Source organism: Littorina saxatilis, linkage group LG2, assembly GCF_037325665.1.
Source record: "Littorina saxatilis isolate snail1 linkage group LG2, US_GU_Lsax_2.0, whole genome shotgun sequence".
NCBI classification, from domain to species: Eukaryota; Metazoa; Mollusca; class Gastropoda; order Littorinimorpha; family Littorinidae; genus Littorina; species Littorina saxatilis.
Window position 1 is genome coordinate 10,102,064 of NC_090246.1, and position 12,952 is coordinate 10,115,015.

Here is a 12,952-nt window from a genome sequence, read left to right on the forward strand (position 1 = left end):
CACAAGCATGCTTTGTGTGGTCAAATGGAAAAGCAAACAACACTCAACAAAACAAATTCAGGTAGGCGAACATACCTGTAACACACACACATGCTTTGTGCAGTCAAATGGGAGAAGAAAACAAGAAATTCCTCCGAGGTAGGAAAAACACCCCCGTTGGTCAAAGGGAAATAACCATTCTCACTGCCACCAACTGAGAAGGTTATTTCCCTTTGACCATTAATATGTTCCTCTATAAGTCCTTGTAGAATCTTAATCCACCAATAACTCCCTAACCGTGTGTTTGATTGGTCCCAATTTTTGTAAGGACCGTCTCAGGAATGTATAGAACCTGTTCACCAAGTTTGGTGACGATCGGTCCGTTCATTCTTGAGATCTATATGCGAACACAAACACACACCCAAACAAACAAACAAACACATCAAGCGAATCCTATACACACCCCTATACCGGGGGTGTAAAAACACACACCAGAAATAATAAGTACAGAATAAAAACACCAAAGTTGAAAACAGAAAGAGAAACACACACACACACACACACACACATACACACACACACACACACACACACACACACACACACACACACACACACACACACACACACTAACAGAAAATTAAAGGGAACAAATCCAACGCAGACGGACAGCAGGTTTTCAAATCAGGACTCATAAACCCCTCGACCTGTTTGTCAGCTACGAAGAAACAAGAAAGAACGCTACTCGGACTGATAACAAAACCTTCACCACTATCAACCATCGAATACCATTTGTCAAACAACAAAATGCATGCTGATTTTTTTGATTTTTTTTCTTATTGATTTTTTGTGTGCTGAGGATGGGCCAGCAGTGTGTGTTCGTTTGCATTTTGTGATAATAAAAAAAGTCATTATTACGACACATGCGTATCAAAGAAGACTTTATCAAATCTATACGAGGAAGAAACCAAGCGCACACAATAACATGCACATACACGAATTCACGCACACACTCACATGCACATACACGAATTCACGCACACACAAACTGAATGCACGCAGAAAATGAGAGAGAGAGAGAGAGAGAGAGAGAGAAAGAGAGAGAGAGAGAGAGAGAGACAGAGAGAGAGAGAGCGCGAGAGAGAGAGAAAGAGAGGAGAGAGACAAAGACAGGAGGGGGGAGGGGCGCTAACCATGAAAAGAAACTCATAAGCCCACCCTTTCAATTAACATGGTTTTTTTTCTGTACACTGTTCCATTCATGCAGGCTACAACGCCCATTATTTGCCACGGTACACGCAAAACGCCGCCTAGCGGAATCTCAGCTCAGTGCAGACCGTAGGGGGGGGGGGGGGGGGGGGGGGGGGGGGGGCAGGGGTGTGTGTGTGTGTTGGTGTTTTTGGGAAGGAAAATATAGACGGTAGAGCTTCTTTAACTATGGCCGTTTACTGTTGTTGTTGTTTTGTTAAATTATTATTGTTATTATTTTTTTTTATTTTTACAAACCATCAAACGATATCGAAAAAATTAGAACAAAAATTTAGAGAAGTGTGTACACAGGATAGGAACTTACACGTTTAAAGTTGCTAACGAGTGTGTGCAGTTAGGTTTAATATGAACTGTGAATAAAAAAAGAGTTCTGAGTACACAAGATCTTGCATGTTTGTAGCTCTTCACGAGTTTGCAGGGGGAAAGGCATGCATGTGTAAAATAGCATAGTGTACGATCAATAAATTCAGAGCAGAGCACAGCTGCCACACGCAGAGATTCTATTCACATGTTGACGAGTTCTTTGCTTGTAAATGTCCTCATAAAATGCATCTGTTATTCATATAACAGTTGAACTGGCGTTTTTCAATTAACAAGAAAATATCATGCACTAGTCTTGTTGTTTCTGTGGTAATATGCTATTATTTACTCGGTCTTTTATTCTTCGACTGTAAGAGTTCCCCCAGCCCCGCCCCGGTAGTGTTTACCTTACTACAGCTCGGCGAGAAAAGAAACTGAGCGAATCCAACAATCAGAGTCCGTGCAGGTTTACAAAATAATAGGAAAGGGGTAAAAACCGGGAATGTCTATCAAAGGGCGAAGGGTGGAGTTATATTAGTGCATAGGCCTACGACTGAAGTGGAAGACGAAGGGTTGAGTTATATTAGTGCATATTGGGGGCCCGGTAGCTCAGTTGGTAGAGCACTGGACTTGTGATCGGAAGGTCGCAGGTTCGAATTCGGGCCGGGACGGACACGGGTCAACTTTATGTGCAGACCCAGAGACGGAAGCCATGTCCCACCCCCGTGTCATCACAATGGCACGTAAAAGACCTTGGTCATTCTGCCATAAGTGCAGGTGGCTGAATACACCTAAACACGCAGACACCTGGGTAGCGCGACTCCGTTGCTGCTAGCTTTCCACTGGGAGGAAGCGACCCGAATTTCCCAGCGATGGGACAATAAAGTAATGAAAATGAAATGAAAAAAATGACTGAAGTGGAAGACGAAGGGTGGAGTTGAAGTGGAAGAATCAACATCTTGAAAAAACCTGTGAAATAGCACACACAGAATGAGAGAGAGAGTGAGAGAGTGAGAGAGAGAGAGAGTGAGAGAGAGAGAGAGGAGAGAGTGAGAGAGAGAGAGGAGAGAGAGAAAGGAGAGAGAGAGGAGAGACAGACAGAGAGAGAGAGAGAGAGAGAGAGAGAGAGAGAGAGAGAGAGAGGGGGGGGGGGGGGCTTTCTCGGTGCCGGGGGCAATTCATAATCTGATCCTCGGGGTATGCTTGTAGGCCTACTAGCTTGGCATATTCAGCTAAACTGCAGCACAAACGCGTCACGCAGTAATTCGGTAATAAAACGCCCTTTTCATAGCAGTGAACACAAATAGCATTTAAACTATCAATAAGCTACAAGTTTATGACCAGTTGTGAGAGACTTTTCTCCCGACATAACAACATGAAAAGGCTGTGCACTAAACATTTACCTATCTATTTATATCGCCCTATAGCTTACACATGCGCAGTCACTTGCTGTAAGTGGGGCCGCGCGGAAAAGGGTTAATTTGTCAGAAAAATCCGCTGTCGCAAAATTCACCTATCGTGTCGCAAACATTATATACAAGTGAGATAATCACGAAAAGGAGCTTGTCGTAAACTTCGCAGTCCGAGTGTCGCAAAACCCACGCGTTGTGTCGCAAAATCTATGCGACAAATAAACTAGCCCTGCATGCAGTTTATGTTTATGTCCAAAAATTATGGGTCAAATTCGATTTGTTCTTCATCAACTTATACGCCGGTTTGCAAAACAACGTTAATCCGCTTATTCCGCAAAAGCCTCCCAGTGAATTGACCGACTGATGCATTTCTCATTACAATTTCACACCAGGCCTTCACCTACTAGAGCCGTTTAACATATCTTCATGTTCGTATTTCATCAGAATTTGAATAGGATTTCCACAATCTCTCACAATCTAGACATCTTATTGCCCAAGGTGTCCTGGGTCATACTGAAGGTAAATGCATACTCAAAGAAATGGATGTTGCGAGCTAGGTGATGCAATTAGCCTCTATTTCACCTTACTAAACATCTTCTTCTTTATCAGGCTCTCACGGACAAGTATATTCGCACGCTCCGGTTTCGTCCTGTCTGTCTGTTTGTCACACACATAAACATACGCACAGACAGTCTCAAAAATAGACAGACAGACAGACAGACACACACATACACAAACAAACAAGAGACACGCTCACATCCACAAACACACACATACTTTTTCCTCCCCATCGCCTTTTCTCTTCACTTTCAAGCAGAACATAACAGCCCCTCCCTGGACACGTGTTAAACACACACGTAGGTAAAAAGAAAAGGAGAAAAACAAACTCCAAGGCTTTCCACCTGGTCAGTGTTGGCCCTACCCCTTTCGTCATTCGCTGTTTGCCTAAACTGGGTAAGGGGGGGGGGGGGGGTGGTAAGTGGGTTACTGCTTGGGCCATTTCATCAGTTGAAGCTGTTTCATCAGCTGAGCTGCTTGTATTGAAGTAGTGTCGATTGATTAAAGCTGCACATTTAGCCAATCATTCTTTTCTCTTTCTAACATTTTAAGAAATAAAGTGAGTGTGCGCGTGTGTGTGTGTGTGTGTATGTGTGTTTGCGCGCGCGTGCTCGCCCGTGTGTGTATGAGTGCGTGCGTCGTGCCTGCGTGTGTGTGTGTGTGTATGTGTGTGTGTGTGTGACGGTGTGTGTGTGTGTGTGTCACGGTGTGTGTGTGGGTGTGTATGTGTGTTCATTTGTTGGTTGGTGTCTGTGTTCGCGCGTTTGTGTGTTCTCGCTCACACTTTCAACCATGTACGAGTGTTTATCTAGTTACAGTATTGATCTTGCATGTCGGGTAGAATTGAAACAACCAGAAACTGAAAGTCAGTTGAGAGCGCCAGCTCATGCGGCGCATCCTCAATTCACACCAGATAAATCCTTCGTGTTTACATAGCCTACACTAAGGGTACTTTTGAGAGACAAAAACCTGTTGAATATTACAATTTCTCATTGTATTAAGCGTCTCAACAGCCTGCATTGGGTTGAAAGAAGCAATTCTGCTTATGGAGATATGTCTAAATGATATTGTGAAGGAAATCAAACGGCTAACAACTGAGTCAGGCCGAGTTAGCATTTGCATCCTTCACGATTCACAAAAGCCACCAGATACACGTGGAAATGTGTATTGCACGAAGTGAACAGAGCTCACAAACCAGCGAACAGTTAACTTCGTGAATCGTAGCTAGTTTTGCAGACGACTGTCCATCGAGGAGAAAGGTCTCGATGTTAATCGCGCGGGAGGATAAAATGCCCGGAGAGAATGCAAGAAAAGGTTCCAGCCCTTACTTGTGTTTTCTGAGACGCGATCGTCAAAGCACTTTAACAGGTAACTTTAATAGGCATTCGAATATCGATATTTTGTGTATCGCGTAAGCTGAACCGATTTACATTGCAGAAACTAGTTCGTAGAGGACAGATTGTAAAAACCAGATGTCCGCTCTTCATGTTTGTGCAGTGCGTCCAGTAACCTGTCCATGAGAGGAGGATTGCGGCCAGATGCCAGGAAAGAAGAATCATATGAGAAGCCGCCGAATATCTAATCTTATTTCTCTGGATCAGTTTAGCTGAAGTTCGACGGGACTTTCACGAAGCTAGCAGCGAGGTTACAGGAAAGTCCGTATAGTTGGGACCCAGAAAGGTCACGGGACGAAGGGAACTGGTTAGGTCAAGATCGCCAGTCGGAGAATTAAGTACACCGCTACTTTTTTCAAGTGAAGGACATATCAGCAGTTTTGTGTGTATAATCTGGTGAGTTAAGCCATGTTCAGGAGAACCTATTTAATTAAGATATAATTAGTATTTAGCAACTAGATCAGACAGTTGCCGCAGTCTGGTCAGAATCATCTACTATATAATACTGGTAGGGTTTTCGGTGGTTTTTCGATTCATGTGACCAAACCGCGCGGATTTGTGCCTTCTCCTTCGGTTACTATGCCAACGTGACCCAGGAAATCGATTCCGCTAGGTCCCGACTTCCAATTTTGTCCACGAACAAAGTTTCAAGAGGTTTGTCTCGCAAATTTGAGCAGACAACAGTGAACTTTGACCTGAACTTTGACCTCGCCGAAAGAGATCTGTGATTGGTTCTTCTTCTAAACACTACATTAAACACTACGCGACCGCACCTCAGACGAACCTAGCTGTGTGTTTTATTTCTCTACCCCAGACGAACCTAAAATAATAAGAAGATAGATAGATCTGTTTATCTGTTAATGGAACTCCAAAATATTCCATAGATTTGTTTACTTAATTTTTAAAAGATAAGTTCGAAACATTATCACCTGATAAGTCGCCGTATAACCTTATAGGTTCCAGCGACTAAATATTTTCCCCCTGTGCAACCATAGACATGTACGTCATCATGATCTCCCCTTAATTTGACCGTTATTTTGGCTGTCTTAGTGAAATGGTAAGATATATCTCTATGTTTTTTACATGTAAGTGTTCGGAAAAAATACAGTTATAGCAGTTATGTACAAAAATAAGCAGCATATGCTCTTTTCGCCAAAGTAAAGTCCTTTTTTCTTCTGGTTTCTTATATGTGTCACAGCACACCGCAAGCTTTTAGGCGAATAGCAAGTGAGTGGTATATATATATCATCAATTTTATAGTAGGTAACGGTGTAAATTACTTGCCATGTTCATGTCCATTATACGTTTTCCATATTCCATATGTGTCATTTAATTGTGTGTTGCTTGATGCCATGTGTGTGTGTGTGTACATGACTTTATATAAGCATGGATGGATGTGTGCACTCGATTGTGTGTGTGAACCATGTATATATTTTCTGTTGTCAATGTTGTCAATTACATATGTTATACTATGCGTTTGAATCATTAAGTATTTTAGACGTCATACTTTTTTTCGTATCTTCACGATGGCTTTTTACCCGTTTAAATTTTAATGCTTCCAACTTTCAAAGCGCTGCACGGCTGGGAAGAGATGCGCACTTTTATCACTGTTGTTCATGTAGACGTAATCATGGATTCATGCAAACGTCATACCTGCTGTATTTTATTTTGTTTGTTTGTATAGTCGCGTGCGGTCGCGCAGTCTTTTTGGTCAGTTCCGATTACCTCCCATTGATGCGAAAACCTATATGACTGTTTTTTGTTATTTTTCTCTCTGTTAATTCACCAGTGGCTATGTAACATGTGTTACAGAATTGCACCGGTGTAAGGGTTAACATTTTATTTTTCACCAAGAGAATATAATTCATTTTTCCTGTCTACCTCACGGGTAGCGATTTTGATACACTCCGGGTAATATTATTGTTAGGTTGTGCGCGGGATTGTCAAACAATTTTTTTCATGTCGCCAAACCTGTGAGTACCCGGTTTTGAATCCATAACCCTGGTATCTTTCTTTTCATGATTGTGTATGTGTGTATATATCGTAACTGTATTATTTATTTGACCAAATACAGTGGAGGGAACTTATTATTGGAGTTGTTGTTTGTTCCTCAATGGTATCATTGTAGCGCATATGCATTCATTCACAGATATGAAGCCTTCATCAGCCTCGAATGTTTGAAGAACGGCGTCAGATTTGCTAGGACTGCAATTTTACAATAGCACAACAAGAATACAATTACTAGGCAAATACATGTATACTTCAAGGCGCTGTCCTTCCCGTGCAAAAGAATAAGAACATCCCTCCGCTTGGATATATACCAAAAATCAACAGCTTAGGTGCTATTTGTGCAGAGTGGGACTTTTGTTTATGCATCAATTTCTTAACGGACACTAGCGGATTAAGCCAAGAGTTCTCAACCTAGGAAGCAGCTAGGATGTTGATTGTTGATATGCATCCAAGTTGAGTAATGCGCTTATCCCGTGTTTAAAGCATGGCCGCTCACTAGGGAAGGAATGTATCTTTAAACAGCAAATAATCAGACTTTACTGCAAATCGATCTGTGTTGATCTTCATGTTCGCTAACAAGAGAAGGAGGGTATCTTTAAACAACAAACAATCAGACTTGACCACGAATCGATATATGAGATGATCTATATATCCACTAACAAGAGAAGGAAGGCATCTTTAAACATCGAACAATAACTTCACTGCGAATTGATCTGTGCTGATCTACATGTTCGCTTACACAGGAAGGGTGTATCTTTGAACAGCATACAAACCTAGTACGAATACAATAACAGGTTAATACACTTAATATACGAGACAGCACGGGAAGCATGTAAAAGGACCCTAAAGCCAGATCAGCAATTGGATCCCTTCGCCGACAAGGGGCACTTGAGCGTCTCGCGGAACCCGAGAGAGAGAGAGCCAAAGAGAGAGAGGGAGGGAGATCACTGTTGATCATCCCACTACTCTGCATGGTCATCGAATGCGCAGCCGGTAATTTCCGCGCATATGTAAATTCCGCGCTTGTAAAATACATGTATGCTCCGCGCAATATCGGGTTGTAACTTCCGCGCACGAATTACTGGTTCGGCTCATACAACTTGCGCGCGTACTCACAGTCCCTACGGTTAGCACTTTTCACTGACTGCTCATTGACTGTTCACTAACCACTCACAATGCAATGACCACTGTGACACATTTTTTTACCCCTCTCACAGACACACAGACTCACACTGTCACTGTCGGCCGGTCACTGTCACTGCCATGGATTTAAAACAGTCTGAGACCATAAGAAAAAAAGATGCCATCGTAATTGACGGTTACCTCTATCGTGTTGATAGAGTTGCCAAAATTGCAGACTGTGATACCAGACACCCGAAATTTCTGTAATTTCTGTTATATAATAAGTGAACAAAATATTCGTTTTTATCGACTTGTCTGTGTAATAAAGACGTGTTCAATATATAGATATACAAGTGTCAGTTTTCATGGATATACAAGTGTCAGTTGTTAATGTCTCAATGTCTCACATTTGACCGAGCAAAGACACGCGCGCTAGTTTCACATCACATTTTGCTAAAACACGCGCGCATCTTACATATACACCACGCGCGGGAGTTTCACATGCGCGGAAGCTTCAAAATTGGGAAAGTGCGCGGAGTGTTCATGCACCCATCGAATGCAGAGGTAGGCAGTATTCATACATAGCCTCCAGCCAAGGTCAAACTCAAACAGATCGTCCACCGACAAGAACACTAGCGTGAGTGACCGCATTTAGTTAACTCAGGCGTGTTTCACGTGGATCTGGATTTATTTATTGGTAATTCAGAGATAGGTCAAGTTTATGCCTTCGCTCTTATCACGACAGCCATAAAGGACATTACTGATTAGACAACGCCTACAAGATATATAACACATAAGAATCTACCTGTTCAGTTAATAGGAATTCCCCAGAAACGAGTTGCATCACAGAGAGGTATATTGATATGCGTTTAGAATGTTTCACATAGAAATCATACGCGGGGTAGTGCGAAAATAACAGCACCGTTGGATTACCCGATTTGAAGCAATTTGACAATGAAGTCACTAATATTAATTAAGTAGAAGTGCAGTGCCTTCGGCACGACCTGGCACTGCATACCCCAAGCGAAGGAGCCATTATTGAGAGAGAGAGAGAGAGAGAGAGAGAGAGAGAGAGAGAGAGAGAGAGAGAGAGAGAGAGAGAGAGAGAGAGAGAGAGAGAGAGAGAGAGAGAGAGAGAGAGAGGTTCCACACCTAGAAATCTTGTCAGTTGTTGTGGTTGTTGTTGTGGCTGTTGTGTTTGTTGTTGTTGTTGTTTTGATGACAATACTGTCCTTTTTTGTGTGTAATGTTCTTGTTGTTGTTTTGTTGTTATTGTTTCATACTTGTTTACTCTCTCTCTCTCTCTCTCTCTCTCTCTCTCTCTCTCTCTCTCTCTCTCTCTCTCTCTCTCTCTCCCTCTCTCTCTCTCTCTCTCTCTCTCTCTCTCTCTCTCTCTCTCTCTCTCTCTCTCTCTCTCTCTCTCTCTCTATCTGTTTATGATGATATCTTTCCTCGGAAAATGCAGTGCTTTGAGCTTTAGTATGGAGCATTTAACTGAGTATACGGGCCAAGGCTATCACATTCAAAGCTAAACAGCTGGTATAGCTCAGACGTCACGTGACGGAAAGAATGCTATCACACCATTGAAATGACATTCTTTCCGTCCCCTATAGGCGACGAAATAGGTCAAATTTTGTGCACTTTTAGTGGAAAATGCTTCGACGCCGGAGCGGGTACTGGACCCAGTGCCGTTGTAGTGCAAGCGCACTTTGTAGTGCACTTGCACTAGAACCGCACTGGGTGCAGTACCCGCTCCGGCGTCGAAGCATTTTCCACTCAAAAGTGTGACCTATTTCGTCGCCTATAGGGGACGGAAAGAATGTCATTTCAATGGTGTGATAGCATTCTTTATCCCCCCCTCTGCTTCTTTCTCTCTGTAAACTTGTAGGGCTAGTTATTTTTCGGTAACTTACCCAACAACCAAAATCACTTACCCAACAACGGGCCTGAATCCTCGATAGCTCATGGGTAGAGACTGTACACATTGTGGATCTACTTTTTGCGATTCAAAAGTTCAGAACACTCTAACGTACAAAATATACATTTCTGGAGCAAACAATACAACCATACCGCATTTAAACCAGCAACTACAGGCTTGAACACATGAATCTCAATATAAAATCCATGAGTTTGGTTGTTTTCTGAATTCAGATCTGCCGTGCACAATCGTTTATTGCTAGCAAGATTCCAAGGAAAAGTAACTCTCATACTTTGTCTAGCGACACGAGTAGTTCCCCTTCCAGATTTCGGCTGCATCGTGACAAGACTGCAATCCGACGGTCAGTTTTCAACAATATTTCATTTTATAAACAGATCACACGCAATCAATTGCAAACATTTAATCAACTTGAAGAACATGCAGCGGTTTCATACACTATTTTGCCCCAGAAAAGTAAACTTCATACAGTTTTTAGCGTTGGAACACGGGTGTAAAACTTCGTCTGCTAGTCACATTCGAGGAAAGAACATTTCCTGAGCGATACCAGAACACACACTATCTGCCTTTACCGCCACAGCAGAATGACAACATAACTGTGTACTTGATTTTAGTTCAAAACATGGAAACTGACAAGAAGTGTGAACAAATTTGAATGATTTGCACGGAACTATACAACCGCGCATTAATCGATCGCCTGCGCAGGTAGACTGGTTGGGTGAATATGATTTGATCAAACTTTCGCAAAAAACTCCTCTTTTCTTTGAATAACTGAAGAAAGGAGGGATAAAGAGGTTACATACCTCGTCTCAGTGATTATCAAAAATAATGGTCTCAGTTCGCGGTCATGAAAAAGCTCGCTGAAGCTCGCATTTTTCATGATCCGCTAACTTCGACCATTATTTTTGATAATCACTGAGACTCGGCATGTAACCTCTACTTCCGTCACTGTAGCAGATCTCTGCTTAGAGCTATACGGGCTGTAATCATAGGCTATATAAGTTTAGCTTTGAATGTGATAGCCTTGGCCCGTATACTCAGTTAAATGCTCCATACAAAGCTCGGATGGTAAATGCATATGTTTGGCAGAGAGAGAGAGAGAGAGAGAGAGAGAGAGAGAGAGAGAGAGAGAGAGAGAGAGAGAGAGAGAGCGATTACAAGCAAATGACGAAGTCTCGTTCAACATCTCGTGCTACGAGATATGATGTACACCTAGATTACCTGATTACAAGTAAATAACGAAGTCTCGTCCAACATCTCGTGCTACCAGATTTCATGTACACCAAGATTACCTGATTACAAGCAAATGACGAAGTCTCGTCCAACATCTCGTGCTACGAGATTTGATGTACACCTAGATTACCTGATTACAAGTAAATAACGAAGTCTCGTCCAACATCTCGATATCTTCAGTAAGGGACAACGGACCTTTTCACAAATGTTCATAAAAATCGGTTGAGAAATGGAAAATAACGGTTTTTAATGGATTTTTGTTGTTGGTGGTTGTGGTGGTGGTGTCGTTGTAGTTGTTGTTGTTGTTGGTTATTGTTTCATACTTGTTTACTCTATCTCTCTCTCTCTCTCTCTCTCTCTCTCTCTCTCTCTCTCTCTCTCTCTCTCTCTCTGTTTATGATATCTTTCCTCGGAAAATGCAGTGCTTTGGATGGTAAATGCATATATGTTTGGCAGAGAGAGAGAGAGAGAGAGAGAGAGAGAGAGAGAGAGAGAGAGAGAGAGAGAGAGAGAGAGAGAGAGAGAGAGAGAGAGAGAGCGATTACAAGCAAATGACGAAGTCTCGTCCAACATCTCGTGCTACGAGATATGATGTACACCTAGATTACCTGATTACAAGTAAATAACGAAGTCTCGTCCAACATCTCGTGCTACCAGATTTCATGTACACCAAGATTACCTGATTACAAGCAAATGACGAAGTCTCGTCCAACATCTCGTGCTACGAGATTTGATGTACACCTAGATTACCTGATTACAAGTAAATAACGAAGTCTCGTCCAAAATCTCGATATCTTCAGTAAGGGACAACGGACCTTTTCACAAATGTTCATAAAAATCGGTTGAGAAATGGAAAATAACGGTTTTTAATGGATTTTTGTTGTTGGTGGTTGTGGTGGTGGTGTCGTTGTAGTTGTTGTTGTTGTTGTTGTTGTTGTTAGTGGTGGTGGTGGTGTTGTTGTTGTTTTTTTGTTGTTGGTGGTGGAGGTGTTGTTGTTGTTGTTGTTGTTGTTGTCGTTGTCGTCGTCCATCATATCAACCAACTCACCAGGATTGCAAGTAATTCACGGTGTCTCTTACAACATCTCGTGCTACCAGATTTGATGTACACAAAGTAGACTTTAGCTTGGAAATGGAATCCTCAAGTTTGACGTCATGGAAGATGTCATAACATTTTGAATTCAGCTCCTTGTGTTGAAGAGAATGATGTCATGAGTTTGACGTCATGAGTTTTGATTGTCTTCTTGACCTGGGTTTGACCTCCTTCTTTGTTATGACTTAGAAATTGGAAGCGCTTGTAACTGCCGTTGTCGATGTCGGATCAAAACGATTTATGTCTTAAAACCTTCCTGGGATCAATAACATTGCCTGTGCCAATTTTTGTTGTAGTCGAGTCAAAACTGTGAAAGTTTTAGGGGTTCTAACACACACACACACACACACACACACACACACACACACACACACATCATTTGGTTGAAATCAACTCTAGTGTGGGACCAACCTAGCTTCGCTCGCTTCGCTCGCTTCGCTTGGATGATACAGCAGAGTTCAACCTTCCTACTGTGCTAAGTTTTATTTACTTTTTTCGTCGAACTCCTGAGTCACTGAGACCAGGAGAGCCTGACATGCATTTTCAGACCAAGCTTTCACTCCCCGATATCGCAGGTCGGTTATTCAACAAACAAACTCGGCGTAATGCTGATGACACGTCCTTTACAGAGAGTTGAATGATCAGC

At 42.3% G+C, this 12,952-nt stretch overlaps 1 protein-coding gene across 4 annotated transcripts in view; it reads right to left on the bottom strand.

Moving 5' to 3' along the window:
- LOC138958170 (glutamine--fructose-6-phosphate aminotransferase [isomerizing] 2-like) overlaps positions 1–12,952 on the bottom strand; it is a 76,126-nt gene that overhangs the window by 56,684 nt on the left and 6,490 nt on the right. The gene's annotated exons all lie outside the window — the stretch shown is intronic.